General features: G+C 50.5%; 1 protein-coding gene across 1 annotated transcript in view; it reads left to right on the top strand.

Moving 5' to 3' along the window:
• The first annotated feature begins 1,717 nt into the window (after positions 1-1,717).
• FXYD6 (FXYD domain containing ion transport regulator 6) overlaps positions 1,718-19,760 on the top strand; it is a 38,131-nt gene continuing 20,088 nt past the window's right edge. The window contains exon 1 of the mRNA XM_081062545.1: positions 1,718-1,884. The gene's annotated coding sequence lies outside the window, so the exon portion shown is untranslated. The remainder of the gene's footprint in view (positions 1,885-19,760) is intronic.

Raw genomic sequence — 19,760 nt, 5'->3', positions numbered from 1 at the left:
GCCCTTCCCCACGTGAATGTAGCTCCTGGTGTCCCTCTGCTGCCTTTTGCTGGTCAGCAGTGTCGGGCAGGGGCATCTGGGAAGTAATTTGGCCAAATACCTTGGAATTCTCTGGCAGGAAAGGGGCTGGTACTAGCAAGTGGCTCAGCTTTGGAATTCTGACCAATGGCCTTTCCTTGCCCTAACAGGCTTGCAAAGCCTGGGTTTGACGTGTCCTTGCTAGTTGGAACTCCAGAAAGCAACACAGAGAGGTGGCCAACAGGCAGCGTTCAAGGGCATTTGGGAGGGATTAATCTACTTGCCCACAGACATAGGCCTGGCAAGTGGCATAGTTTGATGTGTCTCAGCTAGAGCAAAAGAAGAGGGAGAAGGACAATGTAACCAAGTCCTCAGCTTATGGAGGAAAAGACAGGGACAGAAAGGTTACTCAGCCTATGTAGTCACAGGGACCAAAGCTGTTCTCCCCAGGTCTCCCTGAGTGGGGCACCCCCACTCTGTCAGTAGCCCTTTAAGGCTTCCAAATCTGTGCAAAGCCTCGGGGTTTTAAGACCTGACCATCTATGAAGATAAGTAAATAACCTAGGGTTCGAGCTGGTAGGGGCCTCAGGGCTATCTGGTCTGTCTCCTTCATTGTAGAAATGAGAAAATGGAGGCCCGGGTTGGGGTGTTACAGGTGAGGCTGGATTTCTTCTTAGTAGTCCCCATTGCCCCGAGATTTGGGGTCTATAAGGAGGTCCCTGGGGCCCTGCCTAGGCTTGGACATCCCAGCTCTGTCAGCAGACACCCCTCATCCTGTCTGCTCCCATGTTGGCTCAGGTTGGGCAGCCTCATGGCAGGCGGCGTGGCTTCCTGGCTACCAACTGAGTGGCCAACTCTTGCTGTGTTTCTGTGTTTTCTGTCAGTGCCTGGCCTCTTCCCTTCCTAGAAATCTGCTCGAGATGACAGCGGTTCATGGAGCACTCACTCTGAGTGCTAGGCTAAGCCTCCCTGGACGTCAGTGTTGTCAGAGCCATTTTCACATGAGAGGCAGCTCAGGCTCAAGAGTTCCTTCAGTGCTTTGCTCAAGATCAAGTGCAGAATCAGTAGGATTTAAATCTTCAAATTCAGTTTGCCGCCTTGAATTTGGACCCTGAGGAGTGGGCTGAGGGGGCGCAGTACTGTGGCCTGGCAGGGCCAGGTGGGGGGGCTTTGGAAAGGGAGCTCTGGGCGGCAGATCGTGGTTGGGGAAGCGCCGCACTGCCTCCCAGCACCGCACCTGCCTGTCGCCGAACGACAACTACAGCGGAGCTGCCTCGCGTGCCTACAACACGGCCATTCATGCGTTGGGTGCACATTCCCCTTAATTGCCGAGGTTCCAGTTAACGTGGGTTGCTCTGTCTGGCGCTGGGTGATTTCCTCTGATCTTTCCGTTCTCCTCAGTTTACTAGTTGAGAATGACACTGGCTCTGTCATTGTGTTCGTCTCGCTCGCTTCCCAGCCTCACCGGAGGAAAACCAAAAGGCAGCAGCTGGAGGCCAGTGCGCGCGGGCGCGGGCGCGGCCCTCGGCGGCGGCTCCTGTTGCTTCTCCGAGGTGGCCGCGCTCTGAAAGGATCCCCGCTCACCCGTGGGGCAGCCGGCGACCGAGGGGCGGGGGGCTGCGCGCCGAGGCTCCCGGAGGCCAGCGCCCCGCCCCGCGGCGACGGTCCCCAGGGCGGCCGGCCGAGCCCCGCCCCCCGCCCCACCCCCAGGACGCGCCTCTCCCCGGCCCGGCCCCCGTCGGCGGGAGGCGGGAAAACACGGGCAGCCGCTGCCAGCGCCCGCCCCAGCCCCAGCCCCGCCGCTCGCAGCTCCTCCGGACGCGGCTGGTGCTCGGGGTGTCGTCTCGGCGGGGCCGCGCCGCGCAGGTGAGCGGCTGCAGAGGTGGCCGAGCCGGGCTCTTCCTCCAGGAAAAGAGCCTCGGTGGGGAAGCTCGAGGGCGCGGCGGCGGCCTGGCTCGTTGGTCTCAGTGGGTGTGAGCGGTCCTCCCGGGCCGCGGAACCCAGGCTGGTGTGAAAGGCGGGGATGGCAGTGGGGACGCGCGCGGGGCCTCTGAGCGGGCGGGTCGCGGCTGGGGGGGGGCTGCGGCCGGGCCACCGGCTTGCCGTCGCCGGGTTGGGGGCTCCGGATGTTAGCAGGAGAGGAAAGGGCTGCACCCCCTCTGTCTCCCGGGGGGGTCTTCCCTTTGTTACTTGGAAGCTGAGTGGAGCGTGGGGATGTGCGTGTGGACACACGAGCAATACAAAATGCAGCTTGCTGGTGTGGGGTTTGGAGGGCTTGGCTGGCGCCGGCAGGGAGGAGAGGAGGGCTGGGGTTTCCAGGGCCTGGGGATTCAGGGGGATTCAGGAGGATGTCGGCGTCGATGTTTTTCTCCTTGTCTGTTCAGAACCGATTCCTTCTCGGCGGCCCTGACCCCGCCCCGTCATTCCCTCCTTTCCTCACGTCCAGCTCCTTTCCCCGGCAGGGGTGGCCCTGGCAGAACCAACCCCATTGTGTCTCGCTGGGCTTCTGCGGGGACTGTTGGAAGAGCAGCCCGCGGCTCCTGGCGCTTAACAAGTGGTGGCTGGTAGAGAAAGCACCCAAGGGTGGGAGCAGGGAGCAGCTGTGCGGGAGAAATGGGCCTGCCCAGCTCCCTGCTACCAACCTCCGTATGTGCGGGGCTGAGGCCGCCGAGGCTTTCCCCACCAAGGTGGCCTCTATCTCCACTTCCTTTGTTTCCTTGGCATGGTACTCCCTGGCTGGGCCCAGATTTCCAGCTTTGGAGATGGATCAGTGGGCAGCCTGTGTCCCCTGTGAAAGGACCCCCACTCTGGGGGCCAAGTGCCCTCATATTGTGTACTTGTGGATGTGTATATTTGCTTCTGTAACTTAGCCTTTTGCATGTGACCTGCCTGGCTGTTGCCATGGAAATGCCTCTTCAATTCTCAGCCTCCCTCCTTTTCCTGCCCATTCTTCACCTCCATATCTCCTCCCCTCCCCCAACATGGTTGCCTAGATACGGGTTGGCCCTGCCTTTTCTGGGTAGCTAGCTCCCAAACTGACATGGCCCCTTGCTCACTCCACTCACCTCCCACACTGCACATCACAAACACTCCCAAACACAAATACATACGCACCACACTGCACACAAATGCCACACATATATCCTATTCGGCACACACACTCCATAAACACACCACTCCTACATGTATATCACATTATGTACACACGAAATACACCATACCTATGCCTCACCACAACACTACCTGCAGTGCTACCAGTACACTCTGCCATCACACTGTGCATGTTCACACACACCAACAATAACACATGCCGTCGCCTCCCCAACACACACACACCACACATACACACTGTACTTCTAAACAGATCTCGGGCTAGAAGACAGAACATTTCCTGCCTTATCTGGCTCTATGCCAAGGCGTATAGGGAAAGACTCAGGCCTCTCAGAGGGAGAATTTACATCTCTCCATTGCTGCTTTCTCTCTGCCCCGCCCCTGAGAAAGCTTGAGGCTCCTAGGAATCTCTACTCAGCCCGCAGGAGTCTTCCTGCCTAACAGAGGATCAGGCACTCTGGGACCCAGAGCAGAAGGCTCTGAGCCTCCACAAAGGAGGCAGGAAAGGTGACTGTGCAAGGAGAGCGGAGGAGGACAGAGGAGACAAAGGAGGAAAGAGGGCCAAGAAGGAGAGGGAAGCCAGACAGACGCAGAAGGAATGGAGCCACATGAGATAAGAAAGAGCACATAAGGCTCTGCTCCTGTCTGGGGTCCAGACTTCCCTGTCTCCCCCAGACACATTTTCCTGCTTGGCTCCTCCAACCACATCTGTGCACCTAGGAGAGGAAGCAGATTTGCAAAGGGTTCCAGGATTGCCAGGGCTTTTCTAGGACCAGTGTATTCTATGGTGGTTAGGTGGTAAGTGCCAGAGGGAAGAATCTCTTTCCTGGCCTCTATATGATCTTTGGACTGATTGAAGATCCATTTGATTTGATCATTCAGTGAACTGCTTTAAGTACCTACTATGTGTTAGTTGCTGGACACTTGAAGATGAGGAGGAAGATACAGCCCCTGACCTCTGAATCCCAGATTTCTCAGCCAGAAGGGGCCTTGAGGGAACATCCACCAGGATCATGTAGTTAGGGAAACTGAAGTACACATACCCAGTAGTGGCTGGGCCTTCTGACTGTTCAGCCAGGATTTGTGACCCCATACTCCCTGTCCCACATCTCTTGCCTTTGTTTTCGTGGTTTTTTTTTTTTCCACTGACAGCAACCCTGTGGGGACTGGTATGTCCCTTCCAAAGTGTGTTCTTGTGTGAGTCCACGTGTGGGTGGGGAGCCTGCTTCATTTTGTTTTCTTGTAGGGTGTGGCAAGGAGGGGCAGTGGGGAGAAGGAGCCTCCCAGATCCTGGAAACTCCTCATAGTCTTAGGCGAGCTAGCCCACCTACATCCCCTGTAAATCAGAGCACACACTCCTCTGCCCCTCCAGTCCTGTTGGCTTTATGTGGCTGCCATCTGGATGGCAGACTGTGCCAGGCAGCCCCCAGGACTCAGTGTCTAGCAAATCACCCACCAGCTTCTGCAGGAGTGCCCTGGAGGAAATAAAACAGTCCTGACAGGCACGATCTCAGGAGGCACAGAACCTGTAGCATAAACGCTGTGAGCTGGAGGCACAGACCCAGGTCCTAGCCCAGGTTCTGCCCAAAGGGCAAGTGCATTTATTCCACAGACACCCTTTTGGATGCAAACGGCTCTGGTGAAAGCCAGAAATGGCTTCGACTGATCTTAAACAACTGAAAGCCTTCAACATTTTAGACCTCTATTTCCACATTTGTCTATTTCCATGTCTGTCAATAATGCCTTGTTTTGGGGAGGTTTAGATTCCATGATTTCTAAGGCATTTCTTACTCTCAATTTTTGTACGTTATTCAATCTGAAAGAGACCCTTTTTTTCTCTAGGTGCCAAACGTACTCATTATTTCATAAAATAGGGTTGTAGCTGAGCTGAACAGGAAAGGGGCTAGTCTCAGTTACTCCAGAGAAAACCTCCCTTTTCACCCAGTGGGACAGGAGGTACCCAAGAAACTGAGACCAAGTTTTCATCCCTCGGGCTGGGGGAGCTGCCCTGTCCTGAACACTGTGGTCTATCTACCTGGTCTTTTCTGCCAGGACGAAAACTGGAGCTGGGAGGAGTCTTGAAAGAGGTGTCTCCTGGCGAGGAGGAGATCCAGGGCCATCCTTTGGTGGGTCTATGAAATCCTCTGGAGGGAGAGCCTTTGGCCAGATGGAGAGTGTGACAGTAGGTGCTGATCAGTTCTCTCTGCCCATGACGAGAAGCAAGATATCTCCAGCTCAGACAAAAGCTTGGAACCAATTTGGCAGCATCTTCTCTGCTCTGGAATAGGAGGGAGGAGGGGAGACCCTGATCTGGGAAAGCGTGAAGTCTGCTTGGAGTCCACACAGGAACATATTTGTTAGAAAAAAGTGCAGGGACACAAGGTCCAGGAAGGAGGCTGGGGCCCTGAGAGTGTGGCTATTGTAGCTCAGAATATCTGATCTTGAATGCAGAGGGCTAGGAATGAGGGAAGATCTGTTGGAAGGACAGTGACCCCCACACAGATGGAGGGCAAAGCCAGGCCTCTGAAGAGACCCGACGCCAAGATCTTAAATTCATTCATGCATCATTTTAACAAATCTTAATTGAGTGCCTCTGATGTGCCAGGCTCTGTGGGCTTCCAGAGCCCCCAGAGCTGTGCAATGGTGGTTTCTCGTTCACCTGAGCCCTCCTGCTCAGATAGACCAATTGATTTGTCTTGTCCCTTCTTCTCTTCCCCTGCTTGCCTCACCCTACCTCCTACCAGGAAGGCTCTGCAACCTTCTTCAATGGGAAGGCCCCTCTCATACTCACTGACATGTGCACTCACCCTTGCACACGCTTTCCCTTTGTGACACACATATAATCTTGCAGACCTAACACAGAGGCACGTGCTCACAGGTTCCAACACATTCTCTCACCTCACCCAGCTGCAGTCTCTCACCCAGACCATTATGATGGCCTCTTCATTTCCATTCTTTCAACCTCAATCCACTTCCCCACTGGTCCTGTGGGTTAGGTCCAGTTATGTCAGACCTCCCGTGACTCTCTATTGCCTATTAATAGGGATAGGTGCCTGGCACTGACACTCAAGGCTCTCTGTAAATTGACTGCAGCTATCCCCCAAGCACCTTCTCTGGATGGTCACCTGAGCCTCTATTTCCTTCCCTCTGCCGATACTCTGGCCCTGTCTGGAATGAGCTCTCTCACTTCAGCCTGCTGACTAGGGGCTGGTGGCCTGTGGAGATACACACTCTTGGGCTCTAATATGGGTGTTGATGCTTGCCAGTTTTTCTTAACTTTTGTAAGCCTCAGTTTTCTTATATCAAATGAGCATGAATATTGAGCAGTAAAGAGCTTTGTATGGTGCCTAGCACATAGCAAATACTCCGCAGATATTAGCTGCTATAATAATAATGATAGCAATGACATATTATTATTAGAATGATATTTTGTTGTTGTTATATTATCGTTTGAGGCAAAGGATAGCTTTGTCTCATTCTTTCAAATAGCTTTTCCTGATTCCTGGTAAACAGACATACTTTCCTCTTCTCTGAACCCCTAAATGCTGTACGGCTTGCTGTGCTTGCCTTTTATCTAGTTAGATCCACACCTTCTCCCTGTTGCCCCCACTTACCTCTTTAAAGGCAAAATCTGCTTGTCCCCTAGACAGTGCCTGTCTCTGTTGCTGTTGGACACAGGCAATAAGCCCCATGAGCATGTGCATATGATTTCGGACAATTAAGTTCGTGCACTCATCCCAGAAAAAGTGCTCTATACCGCATTGCTGAATATCACTGTGGTTACCTTTGAAGTCCTCCCCTCAGGAAGCTATGCACTGATGCCAGTGCCTAGTCCACACTTCAAAGTAATTTTGAAACTTTTTTTCGGGAATGGCCATCAGAGCTGTCATCATATTACCCCTGATGTCCTGGATGTCATCAAAATGTCTTCCTTTCAATATTTCCTTTATCTTCGAGTAAAGAAAGAAGTAATTGGAGGCCAGATCAGGTGAGTAGAGAGGTGAATACAGTTATTTGTGTGCTGGCTAAAAACTCCCTGTGAGCTGGTGCATTGTCGTGATGCAAGAGCCATGAATTGTTGGTGAAAAGTTCAGATAGTCTAACTTTTTCATGCAGCCTTTTCAGCACTTCCAAATAGAAAACTTGGTTAACTATTTGTCCAGTTGGTACAAATTTATAGTGAATAATCCCTCTGATATCAAAAAAGCTTAGCAACAGTGTTGCAACAAGTTCGCGAACTTAATTGTCAGATCTCATGTATGGGAAAAAGTCCTCATCCACTAGAAGGTGTTGAAAACCCACTTGTCCTTCAAAGCTGTCTTCTGCCCGTCGCTCATACCCAAGTGCACACCACACATTTCTAACGTGTACATTTCTTCCTTCTGATGCCCAGTTCCTTTGGTAGAGTCTAAAACTAAGAATTTGACTCCATCTTAGATTTGAGATGTTTAAGGGCTGAAGTCAATGGAGGGAGCTGATTCATGGTAGCGTTTTGGTGATTGGGATTTGACTGGGACCTAGAGAGAAGTGAGGAAGTGGGGGGAGGGGAGCACTGAAAAAGTTATAAACTTCCTTTATAAATACCATACCGACCGTTGGGATGTTATGAGCTTAGATTGGATTATGACCGAAAGTGATGAATGATGTGGGAGCACATTCATTCAGTCATCACCGTTTAGTGAGCAGCCGCTATGCTAAGGTCTGTAGATCCAGAGATGCCTAGAATGTGCCTCTGTCCCCAAGGAATTCCTTCATAGTCTGATGGGACACACACACACACACACACACACACACACACACACACTAGTGACCGCAGTATGTTGAAAGAGGTGTGGACCTTGGCTCTGTGGAAATAGGGCGAATGAAGGCACATGGCAGGAGGCTGTTTCCCGAAGCAGTGATAAGCAGGGTCAGGTAAACCCTCCATGAATGCACTTGCATCTACCCTCACCACTTAGAGGTAGGGCGCATTTTAAGGTATGCAGGTCCCACAGTCAGGGTTCATCCCCAAGCCACACCCACTCCCAAGCGAGACAGTGAATGTGTGCAAAGTACTCTGCAGGCTCAAACGTGCAGTCCAGAGCTGTGCTTTCAGGGAGGTGGGCTGCTGGACAGACGTGTAAGGGGGCCAGATACGCTACCTGCTTACTGTAGTATGGCTGTGGCTAGGGTGGGTGGGCCTGGCCCCTGGGCCTCTGGCCCCAGCAGCTGCTCCAAGTTTCTGTTTCTGTCTCTGGGGCTGCTTGTCTGGCCTCTCTTGAATGGACCTTTGTCAGCAGGCATGTGGAGGAGGTGATTCTATCGCTGGCCTGACTTGTGCTAACGTCTGCCCAGTCTACTGGGGCCCCAACTGGGGGCTTCTGTGCAGTGCCTCCCGCCAACCAGACTCCCCGGAGCTGGCCCGAGATCCCCTTGGGGGCAGGGGCCTGGGCCCCTGTGCTGGGACAGGCAGCAGGCCGAGGTCCTGCTCCCTGACTCACTTCTGGGCAAGTTGTATCATTAGCCTGTGGTGGAGTTGGCCGTACAATACTGCTCTATGAGCCTGTCTCTGAGGGCTGTTATGAGAAGAAGCTCGCGGGATGATGGCTGAGAGATGTTGGCAGTGACAGTGGGGTGGCAGCTAGGTACTCTGCCCACTCTAGTGGGCCAGCTTGGGGTCTCCAGGGAGACTTCTAGAAAACAGGCCTGTGTTTGTGATTTATGAATTCTGTTTCCCTTTCTGAGAAAGGGGCCTTATTTCTTTTCATGGTCAGTTCTTTTCTTCCTCTGACCATGTTTCCCTTCCCCAGAAATCACTCCATATTAAAGGTAAAGGTGCCTTCTGGTTAAAATAATAAGTCCTCTGCTACATTGTGGGGACAGAGTCCCAGAGAGCAGTTTCTAGGCTCTCAGCCTCACGTAGAAAGGTGCTGACTCAGGTAATAGATGGCCGTCAGCTGTGGCTAATTGACCATCAGCTGTAACCAGTTAGCCAATTAGCCACTGATATAACTGCCGCGGCTGTGCTGGTTGGTCACTCGGTCGGTGGGTTGGCAGCAGAGAAGCAGAGAGCAGGTTGTAGGTCACGTGGATCCAGCCTCCAGTGAGACTATAGTGGTATGAGTCCCCTACTTATGGCTCCATGGGTGTTCCTTTTTGGCCTAGCCATATCCTGCTTTCTTATGTGGGGAGCAGGACCAGAGACCCCACAGGCTGCCCTGCATGACAAATGGCGCGGCGAGCAGGGTCCCCCGCGCAACATACATAATAAAGAAATTTTGTCCCTCTCACTCCCACTGTGAAGCCAGGCTGGATGGGTTCTGGGCTCTAGAGAAACAGCTTTGAGTCATTGGATCTGTGGGCCCAGGGTATCCCCCTTCATGAATGAAGGGCAGTAGGACAGACCCAGCGATGGGGTTACTCAGGGAGGCCCCGCCAGGCCTGAGGGTCCCAGGACAAGAGAGGACCCAGTGGGAAGGGACCCTGGGAGGTGTCAGCAATGAAGATCTGGGCCAGAGGCACCCTGCCCTGCTCCTATGCTGTCCGCCAGCCTTTGGGGCAGCACGGGGAATTCAGTCAAGGGTTCATTCGCCTACTAGAATGTCCACACCCTCTGCTCTGTCCTCAGTCCCAGGCTTTGAGTCCTGTTGGCTCTTCAGCCCCTCTCTGGAACTTTGTAAGTTAGGATATTAAACAGAATAATTGAGGTTTAATAGTTTATTTGATAGGCATTTAAAATGCAAATCAAGGGAACACATTGCATTTCCTCTGGAGGACAAAGATCCATCAATGATCTCTTGTTGTGCCCAAAGCACTTGCTTTAAAAGGCAGCTTTAAAAGCCTTTGCTGGCTTTGGCTCTGTAGTTCTGAATCATAGAAGCCCAGCCCCTATTACAGAACATCAGACACAGGGCACAGGGCTCCATACTGCTTGCCAGGAAGGTGATGGGATAGGGTTGGGGGACTGTTTTTATTTTTAAACGAATTAAAAATTTTTAATTATTTTTTAATAGATCCTTTTAAAGTAATTTTAGATTTATAGGAAAATTGAGCAGATAGTACAGAGTTCCAATATACCCCAACCCCTACACACAGAGTTTTCCTATTATTATTGATAACTTATGCAAATGTGGTACATTTGTTACAAATATTGACCTAAAAATAAAAGGCCAAAGTGAAAGGCAACAAGCTTTTATTTGAGACCCAAAAGAACAGCTCTTCAGGAAGCAGTGATTCAGGCAGAAACCCAAAGGGTTCCTATTAGGGGGTGAAGGCAAGGGGTTTTTTTATGAGAAAGAGAAGGGGGATAACTACACAGAACAGAAGGAAGGAATTTCTATTGGTGTTGGTAAGTCAAGAAAGAAATTCCTACAGGTGCAGGTAAGCTAAGTTATTCTTCAGTTATACAGTTATACAAGGTGACGCAAATCCTAAAAAATGCAAATCCTAAAGAATGTCTTTAATTTTAAGTCTGGTAATCAGAATGTCTGCTTTCCTGTTAGCTTTGCAAATCGTTGTTTGTTTGGAATACAATGTTGCTTTGGCCCAATTGGTCTTTTCATCTAGTTTAAACATCCCAAAGATTTTAGAAGTAAGACATGCAAGGCAGATCCTCTGGAATGGTAGCTCCAGCTCCATTTGGAAATGACTCCATTTATGTTATTTTTCACACAAATAATAAACCAATATTGACACATTATTAATAACTAAAGTCAAAAGTTTATTCTGATTTCCTTAGTTTTTATCTAATGTCCCTGTTCTGTTCCAGGAGCCTATCTGGAATACCACATACATTTAGTTGTCATGTGTCCTTAAGGCTTCCCTTTACTGTGGCAGTTTCACACTTGCCTTGGTCTTGACCACCCTGACAGTTTTGAGAAGGATTGACCAGGTATAGTGTAAGACTCTCCTCCACTGGGATTTGTCTGATGTGTTTCTCATGATTAGACTGGGCTTATGGGTTTGGGGTAAAAAGATCGTAGAGGTGAAGAGCTATTTTCATCACCTCACCTCACCTCACATCAAGGGTACTGTTAGTGCGATTCATCACTGTTGATGTTGACAGCGCTGGGTTTTCAAGCCCTTTTAGTGCCCCGCCTCCAGCATGATTCCAGGGCCTAGTGATTAGAGCTGTGCTCTTTTCACTCCTTGAGATAAAAAAAAAAACACAAAAAAAAACATATCAATCTGTTAAGCAGTGCTCACTGGCTGTCTGCATGACCCTAGCTCTTCCAAGTCACGGGGCAGCACAGAAACTTGTCAGCTAGGAGAACCTTATTAGAGGGAACAAAACAGAATGTGGTACATGCCCAATCAGTGCTAATGACAGGCCAATGGGTGCTTCTTGAGTCTGGAGAAAGAGGTCTACAGTTCAGAGAACGGGCTGGAGTGGTATTTGGACAAAGATAACATTTCTGAATCTTGGGTGCACATTAGACTCACTGGGGAGATTTAGTGTGCCTTGGCCGCACCCCCAGAGTTTAAAATTTAATAGGGTTTAGTTTATCCACAGGTATCATTATTATAATGATTATTTATTATTAAATAGTTCTCTAAGGTGCAGCCAGGGTTGAGAACTGGAATAAATGGAAGGGAAGGGCATTCTAAGTGGAGGGAAAAGAATATATAAAGGCATGGAGATCAATTCGCACATGGCAGGAGACACCTTAGCTGAAAGAAATGGGAGAAATACTAGACGGGTAGAAAAGGAATAGACTTAGAGGTATTTATATACCAAAATAAAAAGTTTCAAGTTTTAAAAAATACATAGGATACTGAAGCATTGTGAACACATTTGTGTTTGGGAGGGAAGTGATCAGAATATACTTTAGGTAGGTTACTCATGCAGTAGCAGGTACCGTATTTGCCGGCGTATAAGACGATTTCTTGGCTCCGAAAAATATGCCTCCAAGTGGGGGGGTCGTCTTATACGCCAGGTACACTTCAGATAGACTGCCCATAGTGCTTGCCCCGTGCCATAGTGGCCTCCCGATGCCCGCCCACTTCATTCCACATACCGTTCAGGCATCAGCAGCGCTGCTGGGTGTATGCTCGGCTGTTATGCGATTTTGCTGTTATGCGATTTTACCACACTCGCAAAATCGCACACAGCCGAGCATACACCCAGTATGATAGCGCAAAATCGCGAATCGCGATACCATACTGGGTGCATGGTCGGCTGTGTGCGATTTTGCGAGTGTGGTAAATTCGGGTTACCGTATATTTCTTTACATATGCATTGAATATTCGCGATTTTGCGCTATCATGGTGCCTGTTAGAATGTTGAAGAGCTCGCACTTGCGCACTAGTGAGGTCCCAGGGAGATGCGGATGCAAGGGTGGACCAGACTGCTATAGTGACAGGCCGGGCAAACAGGGAGCAGGGACCAATCAAATCAGGCTTTGTATACAGCCTACAGCCAACCACAATACTGCACCATTGTACAGTACAGCATAGAAAATGTCGACCAGTCAAACCCCTATCATCCCTATCATGGCACCAGCCAAAAGAAAGAAGTATGATGCAAATTTTAAACTGAAAGTTATTTGGTGTGTGGAAGGTGTGCGGAAGAGGGGGTAGTCTTATACGGCGAGTATATAACAAACTCTGTATTTTGAGTGGAAATGTTAGGGGGTCGTCTTATACGCCCAGTCGTCTTATACGCCGGCAAATACGGTAAGCTACAACAGCCCAGGAGAGCAATAATGAGGGTCTGAACTAGAGTGATCATGGAAGGGAAAGACCAGACTATGGAGACAGTGCAGGAACAAGCATGGCTAGGGCTTTGCCACATAGACAGCACGGAGACTGGGAGGGAGGCAGGAAACTGTAAGCTCGGTTTGACTGCAAGCTCCAGGAGCAGGGCAGGGCCTGTACCGCTGCAGTGCCCTCAGCGATGAACCAGGTTCCCGGACAACGGTAGGCCATCAATAAATGTTTGTTAATTTGGTTATTAGAACCAAAATGGTGCCATTCGTTACCAAATTATACCTTGTTCCAAAGTTACCCTCCTTTTCTCCACCAATTTCTCCACCTAAATGCAGACAAATCTCAGCTGTTTGGAAAGCAATCAGATTAAAATAACTTAGGCCAAGATATAAATGACTGTTAGGAGTGGAAGTATTTACCTTTTTAAAAAAGCATTTGGTGAAATTTAAAAATCTCTCCTTAGGGGAATGTTATGGGTATGGATATATTTTTGAGTAGGGGTGGTTTTTATTTCAATTCCACACTGTAATCTAATTCTGAGCCATACCAGAAAAAAAGGGGGATCTGCATTTTGCCAGCCCATTCTGAAAGGCTGCCAGTTGTCAAGTTAGTAGTTCTATTGGTATCCCCTATAAGCCAACCTCCAATGGACAGGACCACCTACAACTGGTCTGGGACACTGTTCAGCTCCCAGAATACATGCGCTGGTGTTCTGCTGGGCAGAGAGCAGCGGGGTGCCCAGCAGCTGCTGTGAGGTGCGTGGTGGCTGAGGAGGGAGACGAGTGCCTGGTGGTGCTGAGGCTGGGCTGTGTACAGCTGGGGTCCAGCAATGGCTGGCACGTAGGCCAGGTCTCCTCCCTCCTCCTGAGGGGCTCCCGGGCCCCAGCCTTCCCCTAACACCAGTCTTGGTGACAGAGTTTCAGGCAAGAAACTGAGAAAAGAAAACAATGACTTAGTGAATGCCGAAGTTCAATAAACCTGTTTAACTTTGGGTTATTCTCAGCCTGGTTTCTCTCCCCTGACCTGGGTAACAACACTACCATCCAGTGAGGCCAGCTTGGTTTTGAGTCAGGTCAGCATTTTCATTTCCCTTAGTTCCCACGCATAGTCACACTTGCCAGGGAGGCAGCAGGAAAGAGTGGAAAGAGTGTTGCATTTGGTATCCACAGAGTTAGGAGCTGACGCCAGCCGTGCAGTTGTTAGCCGTGGGGCCTTGGGCAAGTAACACAACTCTGAGCCTCACCTTTTCCAATCTGTGAAATGGCAGTGACACTCAGCATCACCCATACTTGTGATGCTCCTTTGAGCTGGCTTGTCAAGTTTTCTGCTAAGTAAGGTGACTTCTAGATGGTAGGTGTACATCACTGTACCCACCATCATCGTTCCTGTTAGCCACCATGGACAGGGAACAGGAGCGGGGTGGGAAGGGGAACATAACACAGCCCAGTTGTTTCTCCCTTTTCCTTATGACAGGTACACTTGAGGATCCAGGCCTGAAGAACAAGGGCCTGTGCTGATAGATCCTGCCCTGCCCTCTCCTAAACTCGAGGAGGCAGGAGTGCCAGGGCGCACCCACTGTTGCAGAAGTCCACTTGGGCCTGCCTGTGCCTCTCAGGGCTCAGCTCTCCTAGAGAGACACACTGAAGGGGCCCCTTGGAGAGGCCATGGCTTCTTCTGGAAGCACTTTGGGTCTGGAGGAAGACTGGGCACGCTGGCCAGCGGGGTGGGGTGCCTGGAGCCCTCCAGGGCTAGGCCTCCGGCTCTCGGACCCTGGCCAGCAGGCTGCCTGGACAGCAGAGACCTTGTCCTTCACTGGGCAGCTGCCCTGCAGTCAGGGAGGGGCAGGAGATATTGCGCCAAGGGACAGCAGCTGTCTCTTGACTTTCTATCCCACACTCCACCCTGGTGTATTTCTCTGCTCTTTGGAACATCAATGTGACCAGGGCATGCCTGGGTATGGTGGAGGCAACCGATGCAGCCAGTGGTACAGGCCCAGCGAGGGTCTCCCGGGGAGGACGACAGCATGAAGGCCGTTTGATGTCACTCCAAAGCACAGTTTTTCATCTCTAAGCAATTTTGACCTCTCCTTGCTTTACCACCTGTGTACTTCCTTTTCCACTTCTCTCACTCAGTTGCTGCCGGGAACTGTGCCCCTCGGCCAGCCTCTGTTCCATCTGTTTCATCTTTTTCCTTTGCCTGCCTTTCACCCATCCCTTTGGACACCTCCCTTCACTAAGGGAAATGAAAATGCTGACATGACTCAAAACCAAGCTGGCCTCACTGAACAGTAGTGTTCTTATCCAGGCCAGGGGAGAGAAACCAGGGTGAGAATAACCCAAACAAAGTAAAATAGCTTCAGTTTCTCTTCCTCTGGGATTTCTTTCCTCGCCTCTATCTCCTGGCCTCTCTGTTTATTTTGCTTCTGTGTCTCTCTGGGTGGGGGCTGCTCTCAGTGTTAGTTGGGGAGGATGTGTCACCCTTCTGACTCAGTCAGACGTGCTTTCCTATGCCACCTGTCTGTGTCCTGGATGTTGCAGGCTGTTTTTCTTGAGGCCGAAGGTAGTGGCCCAGGAGCCTTTTGAGTCTGTCAAGTACTCTTTGCCTGTGTCTGCTGTGGGCCGAGTGTCCTCTCCACCCCGTGTCAGGAGAACAAGAACCTTCCTGTGGCTAGAGAACAACTGAGCGAGGAAGGAAGGGAAGTGAGTGAGAGGAGGGGACTGGGGCCCTTTCTCCGCTCTGTTCTCTGTTTCTCTTTCCCATTTCCCAAGAGAAGGTAGAAAACAAAGGAGGAAGCAGAGGAAAGAGTAGGGGAATGATAACAGTAATGATATTAACAGTTGATGCTTAAAGAGCAATTGCTGTTTTCCAGGCACAGTGCTTAGCTCTAACATGGTATCTCTTTTCGTTGCAAATGACAGATACTGAATTCCATCTAGTTTAGGCAAGGCATGGATTCTCATTTCACAGAGCCAAGCTGCTGGATGGACAAGGCAGTGCTGGTTTGGGAACAGACTGGCCTGGAGTATACCTAGCCAGGATCCTGTCCCAGTCCCTTCACCCAGCCCCTCCGCCCTCCAGCTCTTCACCTGTTTGCTGCTGGCTAACTTCTCCACACCCACATTTCTTTCTTTTCCCCCCTCTTCTTCTGCCTCCCCCACGCCCCCGCTCCGGTTCAAGCTGTTGTTTCTCAGTCTAGTTGTGTAGGACACAGCTCCCTTGCCCCTGCTGGTATTATGAGCCTTGCGTTCCCCCGGGCTGAGCAGTCGGTCGCCGGTTGTCGGTTGGCCGCTTACCATGGCTGCCGGCCACTCACGATGGCTGCCGGCCACTTACAATGGCTGCCGGCCACTCATGGCAGCACACAGCTGTCCGCGGTAGCTCATGCCAACCTCAGCTGCTCATGGCAGTACAGCTTCAGGGGGAGCTGTTCACAATCTTAGCTGTAGAGGGCACAGCTCACTGGCCCATGTGGGAATAGAACCGGCGACCTTTGTGTTAGGAGCACCGCACTCCAACCACGTGAGCCACCCGCCAGTCCACCACACCCACATTTCACAGCTGGGCTGCTTTCACCTTTCCTCCCTTGGTTTCCACATGATAGCCCCGGAGGCAACACTGAATCTCATACCTATTCCTTTTAGCTACAACAGAGGGGCTGTGATTGGCAGCCCCCAGTAGACCTACAGAGTTGGAGTGGGGAGGAGCTGGCTCTTCTCCAAAAGGAAATGCCCTTCTCGGAAAGGATGGGTGTGTGCAGACAAACAATAATTGCCTGTGCATAAAGGCTATTTTATCTAAGCCTCACAACCCCTGAAGTGCATATTATTATTCTCATCTTACCATTTTAGAAGGAAAGCATCCATGAGATAGAGTAACTTGCTCAAGTACACAAAGCCATTGAGTGACGGCAGAGGCAGGATAATGGAGTGGTTCAGAGGAAGGACTCTGGAGTTAGATTGCTTGGGTTCTAATCCTGGCTCTGGGGCTTTAGGCAAGTTATTTAATTTTCCTGGCCTCAGTTTCTCCATCTGTATAATGGGAATGGTCATAATCATAGCCACTTCCTAGAACTGCTGTAAGGATTGAATGTATTTGGCGTGACATGAATGCCTAATAAATATCAGGTATTGTTATCACAGTACTTTATAAAGAACTTTATAAAGTACTTTATAAAGAACCTTTTCATGTATAATTTCATTTGACTTTTATAATAACCTTGGAAAGTGGACAGGAGAATGGACTGGCTGATCCCCTACCACTCCCACCCCATGTTCTCACCCCCAGCTTAATCAGCTACACAATTCTGTAATCAGTTTTAAAAAAAAAAAATCACCCTTCTGAGTAAACAGCTCTTTGTCCAACCAGGGAATATAAATTCTCTCTTGAGGGTGAGCTGGCAGGCACTGTGCATTCTGCTGTCTGTTTCTCTTGTGAATATGTGTGAAGCTAGAGATGGTGGGGAGCTTGGTTGGTATGTGTTCACCCAGAAGCACTCGGGGTCCCTTTTTGTAGAGCTCATTTGACTTCTCCCAGGTGGCTGAGTCTGGGCAGCCTCAGCCCTCTGGACTGGGATAGGAGCAAGAAGCATGGTGGCAGCTGGGATAGGAGCTGAAACAGGGAGGTGAGCCCCCTGGGGATTCACAATGCAGGTGGCCCATCATGGCCCTCCACTGGGATGAAGGGCCCAGGGGCTGGAGTTCTGGGCCCACAGCAGGACGACTACACTTCTTCCATCAGCAGAGGAAGACAGAGCTAGGTTGAAGTCTGGAATCTAGCTCTCACTCGCCAGGGGACCTGTCTCTTCCTCAATTTTTTCCCCCTGTAGAGTGGGTTTGATGGTAACATATACTTCATAGGCTATTTTTAAGAATTAAATGAAAATAAATATTTAAAATGCTAAGAACAGTGCCTGACCTGTTTGTCATGATGATTATTATTACCTCTTACATCCAATGCAGACTTCTAGACTGGGCATCACATATGGGCTTTCCATCTCAGAATTTTCGGTTCCTCTCATTTTTTTCAATGGAGTTCATAGAAGGACTCCTATACTTCAGGCAGACCGCTGTCCTCCCATTCTGACCCCCAAACTCCCAGTTGCCAGCACCTGGCTTATTCCTACTGCCAAGCTCACTGCTTTGTAACACCTAGAAGACTCCCCAGTCTTTCCTGTCTCTTATCTTTCACACGCCGGTCAGGGCTGCCACCCAGGAAGTGTGCAGTGTGAGCGGGGCTGGGCTTTGAGCATAAGGTGCTCCAGTCCTGAAATCCCTCTTCAGGAGGTTGATGTGCTCTAGCCGTTGGCTCCAGAGTGCCCTGCCTCATGTGGATGGACCTGGGGTTGGGGGCGTACTGGCCTGGGGACAGCATTGCACAGAGGCTTTTACACTCAGAGAGGCTGCAGCTGTATCTTGGAGCTCTGTGAGGAAAGGGAGTTCTGAGCGGCCTCCAGAAGGGGCCAAAGATGAAGAAGAATCCACCCTCCATTTTAAAAAAAACAGATAATGGAACTTGGTCATGGTTGTGGGTCACTGTAACTGGGGAACTTCAAGGTCAGAGTGTTTACGACACAAAGTTGGGGGTTTGAGACCACAGTGTGGTCCTTAGCTCTGTTTCCAGTCCATTGGTCACATGGGACACGATGTGAGAGGAAAATACATCCCATCCTTGAAAGCAGCCCCGGTACGGAGAAGGAGCGAGAAGTACTGGCTTAGGCCAGGAAGGACCCCAGAAAGCCCCTCTGGAGCTCTTCTGGACATAGAACTGTCAAGTAGATGATGACTGTCCTTTTGTTCTTTGCTTTCTTTTTACTCTGGTACATAAAACCCCAAGAGGACTTTGGGCCAGAGCATCTAAGATGGGAAGCAGAAAGATGGTGCGCAGTTTAGAGAGGAAAGGTATGGCTGTGTGTGAGTACCAAGGATGCCCGGGTACCCTCGCACATGGATAGGGGACAGGAAGACATTGGGAATGGAAGGGGTGTCAGCGAAGATCAAGAACATTCCAGCAGTTCCAGCTGAAATTCTCATGAAAGTAAAACACCTTCCAAAGCCACAGGGTTGGGCGTTATCTGCTGGTTTGTGCTGACCACTTCCCCAAGCCCCATTCATTAGCAAGCGTAATTGAGAACGGATGGTACCACTCACACTGTGCATGGCCTTCATAGAATCCAAGGCTAAGGGGCCTTAAAAAGCCACTGGGGCCAGTCCCCTGTCTCCAGACAGACCTTGCTTAACATAAACAGATCAGACTACCCTCCCTGCATTTGCTTCCCAAACAGTAAGACTTATTAATGACTTAGGAATATAAAGAATCCACCTCTCTGCCAGTAAATCAGACCAATTTGTCCATGATAATTTTGAGACCTGGGCGTTCTGTGTTTTCATTTTTTAGCCCGGCCTTAGACTGTTAAGATCTATGCCCAAGTAACAGTCACCTGCACCGCACTCACCCACACAGTGCAGCCAGGATAATGGGAAGGGACTTTCCGATCATCCCTTTGCCCCCTATGGAGAGTGAGGAGCTGGGCTGCATGCCTTCTGAAGGCCCTTTGTTGACATGATTCCACCATTCACCTTCCCAGAAGCCAGCACTGCATCCTGACATCTCTGAGCAAAGGCTCTCTAATGGAGAGTCGAGGAGCCTGTCGGGGGCTTCCCTCGTACCCTTCTCGATTCCCTTGTCCCCTTCATTTCTGTAGGTGCCTGGCCTTCTTCCCCAACTCTGGCCAGGCTGCCTGAGTATTCTTGGTCATGCATGGCTCAGCATTCCCTGCTGCCCCTCACGGCTGCTCCTCTCCTCCAACTCTGGCCTGCCGACCTCCCAATCCTAGCACACTGGAGCAGCAGACAGGAGTTGGAGGTGTGGGTCCTGAGCCTGGTTCTGCCCTTGACTAACTGGATGAACTGGCTACATCATTTCTCTGTTGGGACCTTAGTCTCCTT

Source organism: Rhinolophus hipposideros, assembly GCF_964194185.1.
Source record: "Rhinolophus hipposideros genome assembly, chromosome: 10".
Classification (NCBI taxonomy): domain Eukaryota; kingdom Metazoa; phylum Chordata; class Mammalia; order Chiroptera; family Rhinolophidae; genus Rhinolophus; species Rhinolophus hipposideros.
This window is presented reverse-complemented; position numbering and strand designations above follow the sequence as displayed.